Consider the following 20,543-nt stretch of genomic DNA (forward strand, 5'->3'; position numbering starts at 1 on the left):
CAGCCGCGTCACCGCAGGAAACTCTACTGTGATTGGACGTTTATGCGCCTTGTGGAATGTGGGACTTGTAGTTTCTGAACTATTAACAGCGGAGCGTTTGTAATCTTCACTCGCACACTGCGAGTAAATAATTTTTCCGGTTCGCACACACATATTATTAGCGGCAAATACGAGGGAAATGCTCGCACTGTAGAGCATATATATAATTAGTAAACTGTCAGGGGCTTTTCTTGCCCCCCTTAACTGATTTTCGAGGGCATTTGGTAAATTTTCCAGGGCATTTTGCCCCAAGCCCCCGTTAATTTCGAACCCTAACGTTATCTAGCTGGCTAGCAGTAGCTACAGATAGCTCTGTCTTATAACATCATTGACATTCGTTTTTGCAGCTGTTGGCTAATTAGGTATTGTGCTTCGTAGCTGTAACTGAACGCCAATGATGCTAGCCTTATGTGATCTTATAAGTTTCAGTTCATAGGAAAATACTTTGACTATAATGGTCAGAAATAAATTAACTTAGATACTGTTATGCTTAACACCCAGTACTATTCACTTTACTTAATTTCTAAGATTAGACTACAGTATAATACTGCCAGCTGCTATAAGAAAACCAAAAACAATCTGTATCGACAGTGTATCTGCCGATATGACTCATAGACGATCGGTGATCGCCAGGGACCGAAACTAAAGCCCGCCGCCCGCGCATGACACTTAGAGGGCTGCCCGCCGTGTGGCGTGTAGACGTGTAGTTCATAACTTCATAACGATACTCGTGTGTGAGTACAGATTATAGCCGCTCGTCTTTTTTTTCTCCGCCGCGAGATCGTTAAAAAACTACAAGTCCCACATCGCACTCAAGTCAACGGTCCAATCACAGTAGAGTGACGTAACTGGTTTCATGAGAAAAAAAGCAAATGACCAATCGGAAGCTATCATTTGGCTTGTTTACTTCCATCTGCTCTAGTCTATATCGGACCTCCAAGAGCTAACGTTACTGTTTAAACAATGACCCAGTCAACTATTCACTTTTAGTTTAATACATGACGAGGCATTGTCTAACGGTATCTAGCTGGCTAGCTACTGATAGCTGCTGATATCAACAAATGCTCCAGCAATAGTCTACTCAAGTGCATAATACCTCCGGTCCCTCGTTAGCTAGCTTAGCTAGCTCACGTTGATCCATCTGTCCCAGTAAACTAAATTGTCTTAACGTTATCTACCGGGCTAGCAGTAGCTACAGATAGCTCCTGATATCAATGTCTTATAACATTGATTGAATGCGTATTCTAGCTGAGGGCATGTTGAATGTGATTTGACAAAATAACCGTAACTTTATACCAATAGGGTCCAGCTGCATCGCCGGAGAATCCTTGCTTGCTGAATGTAGGGTCTAGCTGAATATAGGGACTAGCTGCAGGGCCGGAGAATCCTTGCTGGAGCTGGAGGCTACTCAAGTATACACACAGACAGTGGAGCTGTTTGCAGATGGCGAGCATTTTGACTTATTGCGTGGTGGCGATGTCTCGCAGATAATACAACTACAAGTATGATTATATAATATATATTTTATTTAATTTTTTTTTTTATATAAAATATATATATATATATTTTTAATCAAACAAAATTTGGCAGGTAAGAAATATGCTTGGCGGGTAGATTCTTCCCATCTACCCGCCACTGGCCGGTGAGTCAAAAAGTAAATTTCGCTCCCTGGGTACCGGTACCTGTGAATCGATACCGGTACCCAACGGTACCTTTTTTCGGTACTTTAGTCTCAAGAAATTTAATTTACCTACCTCAGTCATAAAAAAAAAATCCAAACTTCAAATAACTACAATTTCGACTGTTTTCGGCTTGTCATTGCTCCGACTGCTTTGTTGTTAAATCAAGTCAAATCCTAGGTAAGCATATATTGTGAGTGTGAACGTTGACATGAAAAGAAAAAAGTAAAAAAAAAGTAATTTTTTTTTCTCTCTCTCGGTTTCTCACTTGATTCGATACTCGGTAGTACCGACGTGTTTCGGTTCGGTACCTCAAAAGTACCAAATTCGGTACCCATCCCTAACTGCAACGGATGTTATAATAAAAGCCTTTCCATACATCTGTCTGATTGAAAACTTTATTAACAGACTGGGCACGCACAACTCAGCACGGGCTGAGATATGAACAGTAACGCTTGCTATCTATGTCATCATCGGACGTTGCTATGTTTGGGTAAATACTAGGGGTGGGACGATACATCGATCCAGATCGATACATCGATGGAATTATCAACAATCGAATCGGATCGATGCGATGTAATAAGATCGATTCATATCGATACTCTTATTTTGAAAATCCTGTGGCGAGTCTCATATCCGCCCAAGAACAACAGCAGTAGCTCCGTGTGTGTAGATGTTACAGCATAGCATTCTCCCTTTCTGTGTGTGTGTGCGCGCGTCTTTGGAAAGACCAGATGAGGTCAGAGGAGTTTGATGTTTAAATGTTATTTAAACATAAACAATATAATACATAATAAATGTAGGCCTATACATGATCATGCAACATCAACAAATTGTTGTAGGAACGGTTTGGGAGAGGGAGGTTGTGAGTTTTGAGTTCCAAAAAATGTAGCTTAAAGTTTAAAGCTCAATATATAAAAACGTGGCACTTTACAGTGAACAGGAGGTCTATTTGTATTAAAAACAATAGATTGATTTTCCTTTAAATGTCTGGAAGAGCTCAAAAATACAAATGTCAAATGATATTTTCATTACCTTTTTTTTGTTGATCTAAATGTTACTGATTGTGTTAAATGGGCATATGATATCATCTCATATCGATCGCAGGCACCTGAATCTAATCGTATCGTATTGTATCGTGAGAGACTTTGTGATATCGGCAAATATCGTATCGTTGTCCAAAGAATCGATATCGTATCGTATCATGATGAAACTGGTGATTCCCACCCCTAGTAAATACGCTGATGTTATTGAACGTGTAACTATATATGACGTTAATGCCACAAAACGAATGCCTTTGTTAATAATAAGTAGTAAATTTGATGCAGTAGTGTGTGTGTGTGGGGGCGGCGTTGTTCAAAAGTTTGAACGGGTGTGGACCAGATTGACGCGACACAATCCTCTTGGGCAAAACATCACGATATCCACGATACGTTAAAAAAGTGTATCGTTAATGAACTGTACCTGATATTTATATAATATCGTCATATCGCCCAGCCCTATCGGAAGGCCATAAGGAATGAGTCTGTGCTCATGGTCGGAAGGAGCTCGATATGTATCGCTCTGGTGGTCATGCATTTGAATACAATACCCCACCGCTTCTCGGTGCCTCTTCCTTTCTTTATGTGCAGCGGGCCAAAACAGTCCATGCCTGTTGAGTGGAATGGCTTGTCGCCGAGTCGGAGGCGACATGGAGGTAGGTCAGCCATCCGTGGTATGCTGGGCTGCGCGCGCCACTTTCGGCAGTCTAGACAGGTTCGCTGGAAGCGTCGCACCGCCTCTCTTCCTTGAAGTATCCAGTAACGACGTCTGATCTCCGCGAAGACTCTCTCTGCTCCTGCGTGGTGTACATCCTCGTCGTATTTCTTTATAATCAGCTCTGTGACCTTGTGTCGGCTGTTCAATACGATCGGGTACTTAATGTCATCCGGTAAATTGGGGGCTCTCCGCAGGCGACCACCCACTCTGATGAGGGTATGTGTGTCACTCTCGGGGGCCAGATGAATCAATCTGCTGTCTGATGGGACGGGCTTTCCTCCCTGTAGACAGTCTAGTTCATCGGGGAACGAGTCTCTCTGGGCTCGTTGCAGTAGAAGCAGTTCTGCTTCCTCGTAGTCAGCTGCTGACATATCAGCGCGGGACTGAATCTCTGGGTGGTGCCGCAGGAATGTCCGTTGCTGCGCACTCTCTATGGTAATGCAATCGTCTATGTTGGGGTCTGCGGAGACAACAGTGCTCAATCCACAGAACATAGGTTTCTTATTCTCAGCCTCCTCGTCACTTGCTTCCCTCGGGGTGGGCGTGGGCCAATCTCCTTCCGGGAGCTTGAGGAATGCTGGTCCGTCACTGTAGATGTTACGACGGGTTAAGTCATCTAGGGACATTCCCCGGGTGATGACGTCAGCTGGGTTGTGTTTTGTATCAACATAGCGCCAGTTTGCTTCTCCGGTTAACTCTCCGGTTAACTCTTGAATCTCAGTGACTCTGACTCCCACGAAGACTTTGTATTTGCATGAATCCGATTTGATCCAGGCGAGTACTGTCGTGGAATCTGACCACAGGATTGTTCTATGCACCGGAATGGTGAGCTCACGTTGGATGAGCGTGGCTAGATGCGCTCCTGCGAGGGCTGCGCAGAGCTCTAGACGTGGGATAGACTGTTGCTTGCGTGCGGCTATTCTCGAGCGGGCGAGGATGAATGCTGTGTAAATCTCTCCCCCCTCTTCTTGGGCCCGCAAGTAGGCTACTGATCCGTAGGCGACCTCGGAGGCGTCACTGAAGACGTGTATATCCATTTTACATGTCTCTGGCCTCACCGTGGGTGGGAAGTAGCTTCGGCGTATATTAACGCCTGGGAGTGAGTGGAGTTCCATCTCCCACTCTCTCCAGGTGGATGCAAGGTGTGCGGGAATGGGGTCGTCCCAGCCCTGGTCCTTGTCCCACAATGCTCGTACAATCATCTTTGCCCTGGTGGTGTACGGTAGTATACATCCTAACGGGTCATATTGTCGGGCGAGTGTTCTGTACACACTCCGTCTGGTGGTCGGTATTGCCGTCGACCTTCCCTGCTCCGTGGTCAGGGGTTTGTGTCTATAGTGGAGCGAATCTGTTTTGAAGCGCCACACTAGTCCTAGTGTCATCTCTTGGGCTTCTCCTGGGATTGTGGCCATCCAGGTCTCGCTGCTCGCTGCCTTGTCCTTGGAGGAGAGGCTGCGCAGTACGTGCGGATCGCTGCTGGCCCACTGCCTGAGATCAAAGCCGCCTTTGATCAGAGAGGTTTCGGAAGAGCCTCGGCTTCTTCCTGGGTCGAAACGCTTTGTAGACAGTTATCTACGTAGAAGCTGTTCTTCACACTGTGTCGGACCTCTTCGTCCGCTGCTGGGTCCTCTGCGACATGTCTCTGTAGTGCAAATGTAGCACAGCATGGGCTGCATGTAGTTCCGAAAGGGAGGACTTCCCATTGGTAGATGGCTGGGTGCTCATCTCCTGGCCTCTCTCTCCATAGGAACCGCAACAGGGGCTTGTCCTCCTCTACTAATCTCACCTGCAGGAACATCCCTTTGATATCCCCGCTGATAGCCACCTTGTCCTGGCGGAAGCGGAGTAGTACGCCTAGTAGGGAGGGGCCGAGTGTAGGACCGGGCAATAGCTCTTTATTCAGATTTTGGGATCCGATCTGGTAGCTGCAGTTAAACACGATGCGGTCTTTGCCGTTGTGATGAACCTTGTGGTGGGGCACGTACCACGATTCAGTCGTCTGGTCGGCCTCTTTAATGTCAATCTTTGTGACGTGTCCCGCTGTGATGAGCTTCTCAATCTCAGCGCGGTATACACTTTCTTGGGCGGGGTCCTTGGCTAAGCGCCGCTCTGTGTTTAGTAGGTACCGCTCTGTGGCGTCTTTCTTTGCGTGAAAGGTAGGCATCCCTTCCCGCCGCAGGAGTGGCGTGGCGTATCTCAACACGCCGCTGACTGGGACTCTCTTTGTTCCCGTCTCGAGGAGGTTAATGGCGTAGATGTCGTCTTTAGAGCGAATGTCTTTCTTTTCGTTCTTAAAGGGCATTTGTTCTAAGGTCCATAGCCTCTCTACATGCTGCAGGAGTGCGGTGTCTCCCTCTGTGACTCGGGAGTGGAGACAGCTAGTGGCTGTGGTTCGGTTGAGAGATTTGGCGAGTGGGCCTTGGAGAGTCCATCCTAGGCGGGTCTCGACTGCTGCAGGACAGCCTCTGGGTCCGGTATGAACCCGGTCTATCGGGACAATGAGGTCTGCATGGTCGGAGCCTATCAACAGTGTCGGGGTAGCACCGTCTATGAGTGGGATCGGTAGCTTGCGTAGATGTACATATTTCTCCATCAGCTTGGCTACGGGGTATGTGTACCGCGACAGTCCTATTTCTTGGCTGGTGAAAGCGTCTGTAATCCTGTACCGTCGCTCGGGCTGGCCGCTTGCTGCGATAGAGAATGAGACATTCTCGCCCTTTATCGTTTTCAAATCTCTTCTTATTGTCCGAATTGTCATTTGGTTTTCGCTCCCCCGCAGCCCTAGCTGGGCCGCAGCGGACGCGAGCAGAAGGGTCTTCTCTGACCCGTCATCAAGGACGGCGTAAGTGTCCATGACTTTATTCTGGTAGCTCAATGTCACACGGACTACCTTTAAGAGCACTCTGGCTCCGCTGCTGCTGGCGGGGTCGATGTACATGACGCTTGCTTTGCTGCTTGATGGTGCGGGTGGAGGCCGCCGTCTGTTACTGTCGTGGAGTATGTCCAGATGGGCTCCATCGCACCGACTGCACTTTTTCTTTAAGCGGCATTCGGCTGCCATGTGTGATCGCGCACAGCGAAAACAGCGTCTGTTGGACTTTATCCATTGACTCGCTTCCTCCGCATTCATCTTGGGGAATGAGTCACATTGTGACAGCCAGTGTTCTTTCTCACAGTAGGGGCACACTATCTTCCACTTCTCCTTTCTTGAGGGGGTACTATGGCTCCTACTGCTTGGCACTGACTCCGATTGGTGCATGACAGTCACCGATCTTCTTCCATCATTTAGTCTCCTGGTTCCTTCTCTGGAGCCAGGGGTGCTCCGTCCGAATGTATCTAGCCGTAAGCTGCTGACTTCTCTCGCCAGGAAGTCGGCTAGATCGAGGAGGTTCGGTTCGGGGCCATTAGGGTCTCGGTGGTCTCTCTGCCGCCTAAAGCGCTCCTGTCGGGCGGGCGGTAGCTTCTCCAAGATCCTCTCTACATTTGAGTTGGCGTATAGTTCATGCCTACCCTTTTCCCTCTGCGCTCCCAGCATCCCTACCAGGGACTGCACTCTGATGGACAGGTCGTCCAGTGCTCGATTGTCTGTTGCTGGGGGTAGGCGGTCGATGTGCCTGATCTCCTGGATCACGTAATCCCATATACGTCCATATCTCTGGTCCAACGCTACCAGCGCTGCGGTGTATGGGGTCGTGGAAGTGGCGTAGGCGAGCGCTATGTTGTGCGCGCGGGGTACCTTTAAATGCTTCAGTAGTATCGCGTATTTATGGCGTTCATCAATGACATCCACCAACATTGTCTCCAGACACATGCGGAGCTCCGTATACTGGGCCCGGTTCTCCTGGGTGAAGTCTGGTACCATAGGTGTGCCAATGTATGATGCGGATTGTTGATACATCGGCGAGCGTTGGGGGAGAGGCCTCCTAGGCGAGTCTCCTCCTGCTCCTTGGCGTGGGCTGGTACCGGCTGTGTACCATGGCCCGCTGGTCCAGGTGCTGTTCCTCGGTGCGGGTCGTGCGTCGTGCTCACCCGTGAATAGCGTCGGGGGTCTGTAGCGCAGCTCCGCGGGGGTATAGCCTGGGCTGTACTGGACCTCCTGGTCCGGTAGAGTACTGTGCTGTCGTCGGGCGTGGTTCTCCTCCTCTTCCTCTTCGTCTTCCGTTAGGTCATCCAGGGCTTGTAGTCTCTGATTTAGCCTCTCCGCAGTGTATGCTGCTCCTTCCCGGTGGCTGGGTCTCGCTTGGACCGGTTGGGGAAGGGGGTCTGCGGGGGGTATAGACCTCGTCTGTTGGTCAAGTTCAGGGTCGCTTACTCGGCTAGGGGATGCCGCCCTGGAGTGATGTCTAGACGAGTTCCTGGAGCCTCTGGTGGAGGGAGGGGGTGTTGTCCTTCTGATCAGCTGTTCTATTAGTTGCGCTTGTGCTCTGTCGCGCTCGGCTTCGCGCTTGGTGAGATCCGATTCTCTCTGGGCACCGGTGGCGGCGCGCTGGGCGTCGGCCCGGTCTCTTGCCATATTCTCTTCCATCTGAATGCGTCTTATTTCCAGGCGTATGTGCTCTTCTTCGCTCCGTTGCTGTATCTGCAATCGATCGCGTTCACCCTGGAGTCTATCGCGTTCAGTAGAGGCTTTCAGGCTGACGAGGAATGCCTGCTGTAGTGTCCTCTCTGCCTCGCTGGGAGAAGACGGTTGTATAGGGGAGCCGTCCCTTGGGGTTCTCTGTGCGGAGTCTTGGAGCTCTATCTCCACGGTGCTCTCCTCATCTTCTTCCGTGCCGAGTTCTCTCTCGGTAGTGTTGTCTTCCTCCCGGGACTCGTCGGGGACTACTTCTTCGGTATTGGCGGGGTGTAAAGTCATGTCTGGTTCCCCCTGGTCCCCACCGTGAGCTTGGTCAGTTACATTAGAACCCATAGGGGCCTCTATGGTCGGGGTAGCCTGGTCGTTAGGGTTAGACATAATTTTACTTTCTAGTTTTACCGCGTTTACTGTTGGTAGAAGACTAGGTTGTTGACTGACAGCGTAAGCCTCTAGGTACTGAGGGAGCTGTCGTTTGCGCCGCGGGCATTGTTGGTTAGGAGGATCGTTTCGTGGAGTGTTCATCATAGGCCATTTTAATATTAATAACACTATATTAATATTACACTGATTACCATCCGGCTCGAAGGACCAATTGTAACTGAGGGGTACAATTCCCTGACTGTATGGTTAGATATGATACTTACTACCACTACCTCTTGTACTTTAGACTCTGGCCACCCAGTACTAGGTATGAATATGTTGAACACTCCCACCTGATAAACGGATCCAACACAAATGTACCAAATCGAAAGTTTGAGTTTTAATACATAGCAAAAGGTATGTACAACGATCACTTAATTACATTTATGATTTGAAATAGTATGCACTTTTATGGCAAATGAGTATTCGTAGGTAGATCAATATCGAATGTCCAATCTCTGATTGCGCAGGAAGCAAATATACAACCTGGAATATTTAGGGAACAATAGCGATGATACTTGAATGATTATATAGCTGGATACACTAGGGGAAGGTTCCGACTGCTTGTAGGACAGCTGGAGGGGGGGGGGGGGGTTAGAGAGTCACTGGCTGGATCCCGTCTGGCCGAGGGTATCTTGGGAGAGTCCACAGTTGTGCGACACGGTGCCCAACGATCCTCGATCCACAGATGAATGCAGTTGGACCCTCTGTGGCCGGCGTCCTCCGGTCCACGACGGAGAGACGTGAGGCGACCTCACTGTGCAGAGCGCCGTCTCACCTGTCGTCCTCTCCGGGGGGGGTATTTCCAACACACCGCAGTGTTGGCCTTTATCCATAGAATAATCAAAGTACTCAAAGCATAATCCAAGCCGGGGAAGGCTAGCCGTCGTCGGTAGAATAATCCAATATACAGGTCCACTCGCTCTTTGGCCTGGAGCTCCTCGGGTGCAGCTTCACGTGGGGTCAACCACCCTGGATAAGCATCCAGCTGATGCCCGAAACGATGGGGGTGCTGATTACTATAGAACTCTTACCGCACAAGGCACTATATATGAATAGACTATTATTAGCTTAATAGAATACGTCCAACTCGACGATATAGTGCCAAATATGACTATTCAAATATTAATATACACGATGTCTCAATGCCGATACTGGGCCGAATTGGCCTTACTGCCCACACGTGGTTCGCGGGGAGGCTTTTGCGTCTGTCACTCTGTTGGAGGGTAAGGAACTGGACTAAAAGAAAGTTCTACTTTAATAGCGCAGTATATATACGCACTATGAACAAATAGTACCATTAGTGGTGCGGTAGACGTATTCCTACGCGGAACTAGGACTTGTCCATACATGTTGAGCGGTACGATTGAACTTGGTCTGAGGGGTATGGCGACCTGGCACCAAGGTCTCGTCCAATGGTAGAATGGAGACTATTATGGGATGTTCAGTAGACTAGAAGGGATATTCAATGCATATTGTACAAGGAATATACAAGGGATATCAGGGGATATCAGGGGATATACAAATACAATTAAATATATATATATAAATAAATATATATATTCGGTTTAATCTGATCCTTCAGAACATTACTACTTGCATTCGTTTTGTGGCATTAACGTTATATAGTTACACGTTCAATAACATCAGCGTATTTACCGGACCATAGCAAGGCAAGCGTTACTCAATTCATATCTCAGTTCTTTTCTTTGCTCAGAGCGTGCCGAGTTGTACCAATTCTGCGGTCTGTTAATAAAGTTTTCAATCAGACAAGTGTATAGAACGAAGGGCTTTTATTATAACATTCGTTGCAGTAAAATCATTATGCCTCGTTCCCCCTGAGGAGCGACGGTAATCCACTCCGGTCGCCGGTGGGAGCTAACGTATTAGCCGTGTTGTGAGCTCTGATCAATGGCTGACATTCAGGAAGTAAAAACCTAATACGCGCTTGCCGATTGGTGGTAACACACTGCAGGACGCTCCAACGTGTGACGCGTCTCTCTTCTGACCAATCAGTGGTCTGCAGTGTTTCATGTGACTTTTCTGGTACCCAATAGGGTCGCTTGGAACCTCGACAGAGGAGTAGGGTATATCTGCAGAGCCGCAAGCCCAACGAGAGCAGGGTACTTTATTATTATTATAAAAAACAGCTGTGATGCTGTATTCAGCCTAACTCTGCGGTGGGCGTGATGTAACAGCGATACCAGCAGCTCTAGGTAATATTGTATCATGGGTCCTCTGGTGATTCCTACCCCTATGTTGTACTCAGCCCTGGTACATGTCTGTCCATTTCAATGTGCGTGTGTGTACGGCCAGGGCTTGACATTAACACAATGGGGACCGGCCACGTATATATACGGCTTTCGGTGCCATGCGTTGTGGACCAGAGGCACGTACATAGCCGTGGCAAGTTGTTATTGTTTTATTCCATATTAATAACCGGATCAAGATCCCCGACCGGCTCTGCAGATCTACCCTTGTCTGTGGAATCGCGAACATGCAATACCGGCCAGATCCTCTTAGGGGCGCCATCGCTCCACTGCAGTATACCATGTGGGCGAATGGGGGAAAACATTTTTTACCTTCCAATGGCGTTTCATATTACCCTGATCCCGAACCAACAGCATGCACCGTTGATTACGTTTCGAATCGCAGATTTCACCATGGAATAAGGGGATTTATCATCAACCAATGGACATATCGATCTACCAGATGCTGATCGATAACGGGGAAATGCTGTAGGCCGGGTATCCCACGGGCTGACGGTAAGACCTTATTCACCTAAATTACAGCCGGATCAGACATTGTTGTGAGACGCAAGCATTCGATCAGTGAATGTGGCTAGTTACACGGACACTCTATTGGTAATCAATAATACTAAACGCCGTCCCCCGCCGCCCCCCTTTCATCCATACATGCTTTGGGAGAGCCCGGATCATATGCAGTTTGTGTTATTTCTTTAGCATATATAAAACGGAAATGCCGTTGAATATAACGTTAGTAGCCTTTAGCTCCATAACTAGCTTTCCAGAAAATATGAGACGAAATCTGCGATAAAGCTTATATTCACGGCGCTATAAAATGACAACCTATTGATGGATTTTTTTTTCTTTAAGCCATTTTGAAGGGACGGTTTATGAACTCAAGTGACAATGAGAATGGACAGATAGCAATACTATAAAGTATAGATATAGCTCAACAAACAGGGTCACGTCTGTTTACATTCCCCAGTCCTCTAGCCACTAATTAGACTAAGCCCAGTGGTCGCCAAAGTGTTAAGGCTTGTCCTATTGTCCGGCACAAGTAAAAAAAAATGGTCGGACAAGCATAATACAATTTAACTTGTCCGACTGGACAAGTAAAAAAAAAAAATATATATATATACAGTATATTCCCCAAATTAATAGTAACGTTATTCCATCTGATCAGAAAGTGCCTGTCTCACAGTGTCACACTGGAAACTCTCAATCTCTGTACGTCAATATTACTTGTCCTGGACAAACGGCGAGCATCTTCTGAGTGCTCGCTTAGTTGACACTGACAGTGGCACGAGATCCGCGAAAATATCAGAATGTTTAATAGAATGTTTAATAAAAGTTGATTGTTTTGTTGTTACCTGTTGATCTAATGTGCCTATTGTTAAAAGAAATTATTTCAAATAAAAATACAATTATGGATTAGAATGGTGTTATTTATGGCAATAACAATTATACCGTAATAACAACTATACCGTAATAACAACTATACAACTATAGGCGTAGACCACCAGGGTTTAAGCCCTGGTCGTTAAGAGAGGGGAGATGAGAAAGATGAGCTGGTGCTGATGGGGAGTGAAGATGAGCTGGAGGACTGATCATAAAGTATATACCCCACACGCACAAATGCACACACACTGTGTTTAAGTTATTAAATCATAATAATTGTCAATCTCTTGGCGGTTTTATAAATTTTTTAATAGGCCTTTATTTTCACAAGTACATTTCGGACAAGTAAGTCTAGCTTTCGGACAAGTAAAATATCTGAGCCACTTGTCCGAACTCCGAAGGACAAGTGTCTCAAACTTAATGTCAAGCCCTGACGGCTGTACGCATGCGTGTGTGATTGCTAGGGGTGGGACGATATAGCGATCTATTATCAATTATCAAATAGGATCGATGCAACGTAAAAAGATCGATTCATATTGCGATACTCTTATTTTGAAAATCCCCTGGTGAGAAATGCATATCCGCCCGGCCGCCACAACAGTAGCTCAGTAGCAGCGTGTGTTAACGTTAGACAGCATTGCTTCAGAGTCCGCCTATTTTGCAACCCGAAATAACTGCCTGTTGTTTTTTTTCCCACAACGGGTCAAATGCATCCAACATGTTTTGCATCCTCGCCATTCCTTTATGCCCACGTCGCGTTAAATACCGAAATTAACGTTGCGTTAGCGTAAGCTAACTAAGCTGATCAGAGCCATATAGAGAGAACAGCAGAGGTCCACTAGGGACTGGGAAGGAGGGGGGTTACTGCATTCTCGAGATAGCCCCACTACCAGGATCTGGCCGGTACTGCACCAGGATCTGGCCGGTACTGCACCTTCGGACTCCCAATATGCCTTTTCCAGCCAAAATACAGCTCTGACAGTGAATAGGATATTAATATCGAGAAGAAAAAAAAGAAAAACGAAACAAAAACAGTGAACAGGAGGTCTATTTGTATTAAAAACAATGCCTGGAAGAGCTCAAAAATAAAAATGTCATGATATTTCCATTGCCTTTTTTTTGTTGATTTAAATGTTACTGATTGTGTTAAATGGGCATATAATATCGATCGCAGGCACCTGAATCGCATCGTATCGTATCTTGGCAGACTTTGTGATATCGGAAAATATCGTATCGTTGTCCAAAGAATCGATATCGTATCGTATCGTGATGAAACTGGTGATTCCCACCCCTAGTGACTGCATGTACGTTTATGCCTGTGTGTGTCTGTCAGTGTGTCAATGCTTGGTGTAGCAGCAGCTGCAGTCAGACCAGTGAATACAGCTCAACCATCTCTCACACAAAGACAGCTGTCCCTGTTTTTGACAGCCAGAACCACTGTGTTGGATGGGTGTGTGTGTGTGTGTGGTGTGTGTGGGGGGGGGTTACGTTCTGTGTATCTGTGTGTGTGTAGGGTAATTTTTCTGTGCGAGTATCTGTGTGCGGGGGGGTTTCAAATGTATCGGCCAAACTCTTAACGACCATATCATGTAAAGTGTTTCCCACAGGATTTTCAGAGACTATGGGGGGTGAACCGCCGACCCTCTAGGGGCGTCCGGGGGCATGCCCCCCCGGAATAAATGTTTTTGTACATTTTAAAGTTAAACGCATCAATCTGGTGCACTTTGAGAGCAAAATAAAGAGGCTAGATCTATGATGAACTTTGTGCTTCCCAATCCTCTCCTCGAAGAACCCCAGCCGTTCAATGTATTTATTCTTTTATTTTTTTATTATCTTTTCCCCCCCTCCTTTTTTCCGATTTTTCTCCCATCCCACTGTTTAGTCGTTATGCCAATTCCCAACCCCCTTCCTGGTTGTTGCGCACTCCCCCCTACTGTTGGTCCGGGAGGCCGGAGACTGTCACATGCTTTCCTCCGACGCATGTGCAGCCAGCCGGCAGCCAGCCTGGCAGCACAGATTCTCACCGGGAGAGTGTAATGTGTGGAAGGTCACACTACCTCCCTCCAGATCCTACCCTCGCTCTGCAGGCGCCCCGACCGAACTGTAGGGGTCGCTGTCCACAACGCCCAGGACCCACCCATCAGCTTTCCCACCCCTAACACTGCCAATTGTGTTAGTATGAACGACCAGCCAAGCTGATAGCAACGCCGAGAGCTGGATTCGAACCCAGTGTCTCCAGCGTTGATGGCGAGCGCCTTGCCCACTACACCACCTAGCCGCCCTTCAATGTATTTGTTAAATTCCACCACCAGCACACCTGATTCAACTTAACTAGCCCTTTATTAGTTGAATCAGGTGTGGTGGTGGAATTTAACAAATAGATGGAACGGCTGGGGTGTCTCGAGGAGAGGTTTGGAAACCACTGGACTAGACAACTATTTGACTATTTCTTTCACTATTTGGGCACTTTTACACAATTCCTGTGATTTGTTAATTTTTTTTATTCATTGTTTTGTATTTCTAATCAAGTCCTCAAAAACAGCATTTTTCTACCTCAAGATCTCGAGCCGTTTTGAGGCTGGGCTCCAACCACTGTGTGCAGCTCATCATGAGCCTGATGCCACACAGCCACATTATCATGCAGCTGTGTCTCTCTGACATCACAAATCATCACTTTTTCAGATGACTCAGTTCAGTGAGGGTGAATATTGTGAGAGGAGAATTGGAAGAATGCGCCAATATGAGAATTATAGACATAGATCATATTAATATAAGTTCACATAGCTAGGAAACAATGCTAAACACTCAAAGTCCATTTATAAGATAGTTCCCCTTTAAAAAAAAATGGTAAAAAGATTTATTTATTTATTTTTTATTACATTTTTCGATGTCATTAACCCTTTAATCGCCAAGGACGCCGTAACACGTCATTGCTCGCCATGCTTAATCTGCCAATGACGCCGTAACACATCATTGAGATCAATATTTCAAAAATCTGTGATGGCAATCATATTTCTCCCGCGGAGACTTGAGATCTACTGTTGATCTCCTCTCAACTCTCCAACGGTTCAAGAGTGCCATCTGGTGGCGGATCGGCGGATCGCCCAAACAGCAAACCGGAAACGGAAACTGGTGCTCATCCAAATTCGGTCCGACCACTCGCTATAGCTCCCGGGGCTCCATCTTGACACACTGGATAATCAATTGCTCGCCCTAACTCAATAAACATGATTTGGACGTATATACTATTATACAACCTGGAGATGGATCGCATATTTAAACATCCCATAATGGCAATCTTTTTGCTCCACTCTCATCGCCCAACGGCCTGAGGAGACTGGGGTAAGTTTCAGCGTGTATTATTACCGTGTTCGATACAAACTGCTCTGATGATCATATCACCCACACTACATGAATCATCTAACGTTGGCCACGGAATTATAAACGACCCCCCCCCCCCATCCGGTCAACATCAGATGATGAGTAGTAACTTCTAGAAGCACGTACATTTGAAATTTGTTATCTGGCACCGATCGCTATCAAACTATTTGATCATCAATATAATGCATTTAGGGCTATAAATCACGTTCTGCAGAATGCTGCAGAAAACGATAAAAACATATTTATACTTTAGACCGTATTTTAGTATGAATATGTGAATGAAAAAGTAGAACGTTGCTACATCCTAAACGATAGATAATTGACGTTGAATGGGCCATAGTAATGTCAATTTAGCAATACAATTTAAAAAGTTATAGCCCTGCAAAGAAGCGGAACTTCTCCATAGACAAATAGAGCTGGCAGAGGATGGTATAAGGATGTACATAAGCGTGGCAGAGAAAGGGTTAATGGGAAACCCTGATGTAATACACGTGTGGTAGAAGAATGCATGAAGATTGATTTGAAAGTTTATTTGATAGGGACAACACATGTCAATGAACATCAAGTACAAAATACAAAATGTAGACATGCAGGGTTGTAGCAAGAGCAAATTTTTTTACACCCGTAGTCCCTAAACAGGAGACATAAAAAAACTCTTTCAATAAATAAATAGCCTAAAAGCATTGTGACAATCAATGATAAGAACAAAAATAAAAACAAGAAACAAGTTACATAAACTAAATCAGATAAAAAATTATCACAGTTCTGGTTTGCCTTGAGATGCAGTTTAAGGCTACGTTTAGACGAGCGTTTTGGGATGGAAGTCTGAACAGAAACCGCAAAAGTCGTCTTGCGGTTTCACTTTTAATTTTGCGTTTAGACAAGCGTTTTGGGGTGGAATTCTCCGTGCAGACGAGGCTGTAATGACGGAGCCCCGCTGTCACACGATTGGCGCATATGTCACATGACGTGCTGTGAAGACCCGCCTCTGATTCGCAGACTGTGTGAATGTGATTGGACCAAAGCAGAGTCACTCACAGACATTGGGTCCAGTCACGCCGCGGGACAGATTCTTGTGTATTTAACCCTTTCACTGCCACACGACAGCCGGTTGTGTGATAGTAAAGGGTTAACCTTCTGTCGTGTGGCAGTGAAAGGGTTAAAAGTACTGCCAATGTAGCCTTCAGGTGATCGCCATGGATAGAATCAGACATGCTTTGTTTACGCTTCTAGGCTACTGGCGGCGCTGGCGCATGCCTGTGATGTAAGCAGTACGCGCGACCAGAGCCGTGACAACCCTTTCGTCATCGTTTTATGCGGTTTGACAGTTTAGATGAGAGCGCAAAGGTTTAGCATTTCTAGGAATTCCACCCTGGAAGGTAGTCTCACTTTTTTGCGGTTTCACCCCGTAAAAACGCAGTTTCCGTATAAACGAAAGGCACATCCGAATTTTTTTTTTTGCGGATTCACCTGCTAGCGTTTCCGTCTAAACGGGGCCTAAGATGGGTCTTGAACATGGAGTATGTGGGGCACTCTCTAATCGCAACTGGTAGGCTATTCCAGTAGTTACCACCTTTAACACTTTCGATGCCGGCCGTGTTTTCCTTTTTACCACCTTGAATGCCGCCACCCACTTCAATGTTAGCGTTAAAAACGCATAATCTATGTTTCAAATTATGGCTGTGTCTAATCTGCCCGTCGCTTATCAATGACTTGTTTGCAGTCAACATTATCGAAACGAATTGTTTTTTAATCGGTTCATATCCTTTTTATAGCATTTCGAAAAGCTATCGTTCTCTTGAAAGTTTTCGGAAAATAGCAAGGTTCCCCCATAAACGGCCTTTATTGGAATATTCTCGAATACACTAGACACGTTGTCATTTGTCGGCCTATTTATGAATCATTTTCAAATAAACGCTAGATTATCGATAGTATATGTGTACTTATGCACGCTATAGAAGCGGGCTGAAAAATCTATTCTCATTTCCTCAACATCACATACACACACACGGCACATGCTGATATCTCAGTGAATACAGCTCTGATTATCCTAAAACTGGTAACATAGACTCCTTACCTTAGATCAGATGTTCTCCAAAAAGATTATTCCAATTCCTGATCGCCATTCCAAATATCGATCGCGTTTATTGATTGATTATTGGCTGCTGTAAATATATATTCCACGCTGCTTTCCAACTCGCGATCACTTCCCTCATCATCAGATCTCTCGCCAGCATAATGGAGCCAGTAGGCTCCCCCCACAGGGATCCAGCAGTATAATCGAATGGCCTGCAGTTACACAGGGACAGACGATAGGGGGCGGTATTTTCCCATCTGAGCTCCTAGAGGGTCTGCTGTACCAACGGGAGACTCGGTTGATGAAATATGAATTCAGACCGCTAATATAAAAAAAAAACTGCACTCAACGGGGGGCATGATAAGACGACAATACACGTTGCTGGCACTCAACGTGTTAACAGAGAACACAGTTTTTGCAAAGGTAGTATACCGAAAAGGCACCTCACAGTCCCCTCTACTGATGGCCCTGGTGGTAATGCCAGTGTCTACTTTTTGTTGGATGAACTCATTCAATGGGGGAGGGGCAAGTCCATGCAGAACTTTGTACATGAAGCAAGTATATTTGAAAACTTGGAAATTCTCGAAACTTAGCATGTTATGTTTTTCTAAAATATTAGTGATGAAATTAATTTGGTTTCCTATCAAATACTTTCATGGCTTTTTTGTAGAGTAATTCTATTGGTGTAAGAGCAGGGAGCGAAATAAACTTTTTGACTCACCGGCCAGTGGCTGGTAGATGAGAAAAATCTACCCGCCAAGCATATTTCTTACCAGCCAATTTTTTTTTTATTTTTTTTTTAATAAAATATTTATATTATATAATCATACTTGTAGTTGTATTATCTGCGAGACATCGCCACCACGCAACAAGTCAAAATACTCGCTATATGCAAACAGCTCCACTGTCTGTGTGTATACTCGAGTAGCCTCCAGCTCCAGCAAGGATTCTCCGGCGCTGCAGCTGGACCCTACTGGAGCTAACGTGTACTAGGTAGCTACCTATCCAACGGAGGTATTATGCACTACTAGACTTGCTGGAGCATTTGTTGATATCGGGAGCTATCAGTAGCTAGCCGGCTAGATAACGGACAATGCCTCAGTATTAAACTAAAAGTGAATAGTTGACTGGGTCATTTTGTAACGGTAGCTAACGTTAGAGCAGTCAGCAGACTGCCCGGCCCGACTCTAGCCTCTCTGTTTACATGGGGTTGGGAGGGGCTGGAGGAGGGAGGAGCAGCAGCGTGTTGCATGTCTGTGTGCTTGAGACAGCGAGTGAGAACTCCGCTAAGAATTGGATCATGTTATTCGATCGGTTTTCACATGACTATTTCGTTGCCTGCCACATGACGGACAGACCTCTCAGTCCCACCCGCCAAACGTAAAATCTGCCCGCAAATGGCGCTTGGCGGGCTTTAATTTCGCTCCCTGTGTAAGAGTAGTGAAGAGACCAGTTGATAAAACAGTACTCAATGTGTGATAAAATCATTGAATGCAGAAACATCCTTGCAGCATTAACTGGCAGGCAGGGCCTGATCTGCCTGAAGTTTTCGATGTTAAACTTGACTGTTTGTTACTTTCTTCATGTGACTTTTGAAGGTCAATGTAGAGTCCAATGTGACCCCAAGATACTTGAACTCATTTACAATGTCCAGCTCCGCCTTTCCCAGAAACACATTAGAGTGAGTGACCTCTACTGGTGACTTTGTGAACATCATACACACTGTTTTCTTGGTGTTAAGTGAAAGACATGATTTTGTTAGCCAGTCTTGAACATGGGTCATTGCCGATGTCAGAGTTGCAGAGGCATCTTGTATTGATTTTGCAGATGTAAAGATTACACAGTCGTCAGCATACATTTGGACATTGGTGTTTTGGCATGCATCAGGTAGGTCATTGATAAATAATGAGAACAGTATTGGCCCAAGACTTGAACCCTGTGGAAGGTAGGGCTGGGCGATAAAACGATAATGATAACTATCGCGATAAATTATTTCCTCGAAATAAACATGAAACAAGTTTCGATATATCGATTTTCCAAGCTTGGATATGAGCACACACACTAACAACCAATCAGTGAAGGAGATGGCCGACAGCGGAAGGAGACCCGCGGTGCACCTCTGGGTAGAGAGGTAGAACTCAAGTAGTAAACAAGGCTGGCTAGGATAATTAGCTTGCACGGTGCTATTTTATAGTTTACGTGCCGAGTGGGTGTGTGGCGTGAATTCTGAGGCCATGGTTATAGTAGTGTGGGGTATATGGTGGACGTCGTTGCAATGTATTGGGGCGGAACAGTGTATTTTAGGGTTATATTTAGTGCATTGGAAACAAGGCTGGCTAGGATAATTAGCTTGCACGGCGCTATTTTATAGTTTACGTGCCGAGTGGGTGTGTGGCGTGAATTCTGAGGCCATGGTTAGAGTAGTGTGGGGTATGCGGTGGACGTCGTTGCAATGTATTGGGGCGGAACGGAGTATTTTAGGGTCATATTTATTACATTGTCATGGGATACACCGCTTGCTCTGGCTAACTGCTAACGTGCGCGGACTGATGACGACATCAACTCGAGACATTCGCAGCAGCAAAACAAGTCTATTAATAGCTAGGGATGGGAATCGAAAACCGGTTCCCGTTGGGAACCGGTTCCTAATTGGCCGATGCCTGGAACCGTGTGGCTCCCGTGACTTTCGATTCCTTTATCGCTGCCAGGTTTTTCAGTTGCGCAATAACGTTAGCATGTAGCCATGGCAGACTCTATTTGATTCCTTAAGGGCTCGAAATTGCCTGGGTTTTGGTAATATGCTCCCGAAATGCTCCCGCTGTTTGGCTACTTCTATGTGCAGTGAAAACTACTTGAATGCTTTAGAACCTAGTCATTGATTTAGTTCAAGGTGAGCTAAAATTAGCCGCGGAGCTAACGTGAGCTAACGCTATTTAATCAAGCTCACAAAGAGAGATAAACAGCTGACA

General features: G+C 46.1%; 1 protein-coding gene across 1 annotated transcript in view; it reads left to right on the forward strand.

Annotated features, from left to right (window-relative positions):
- siah1 (siah E3 ubiquitin protein ligase 1) overlaps nt 1-20,543 on the forward strand; it is a gene marked incomplete at its 3' end in the record, with an annotated part of 191,979 nt that overhangs the window by 50,285 nt on the left and 121,151 nt on the right.

This window comes from Notolepis coatsorum, assembly GCF_963971535.1.
Source record: "Notolepis coatsorum genome assembly, chromosome: 6".
NCBI classification, from domain to species: domain Eukaryota; kingdom Metazoa; phylum Chordata; class Actinopteri; order Aulopiformes; family Paralepididae; genus Notolepis; species Notolepis coatsorum.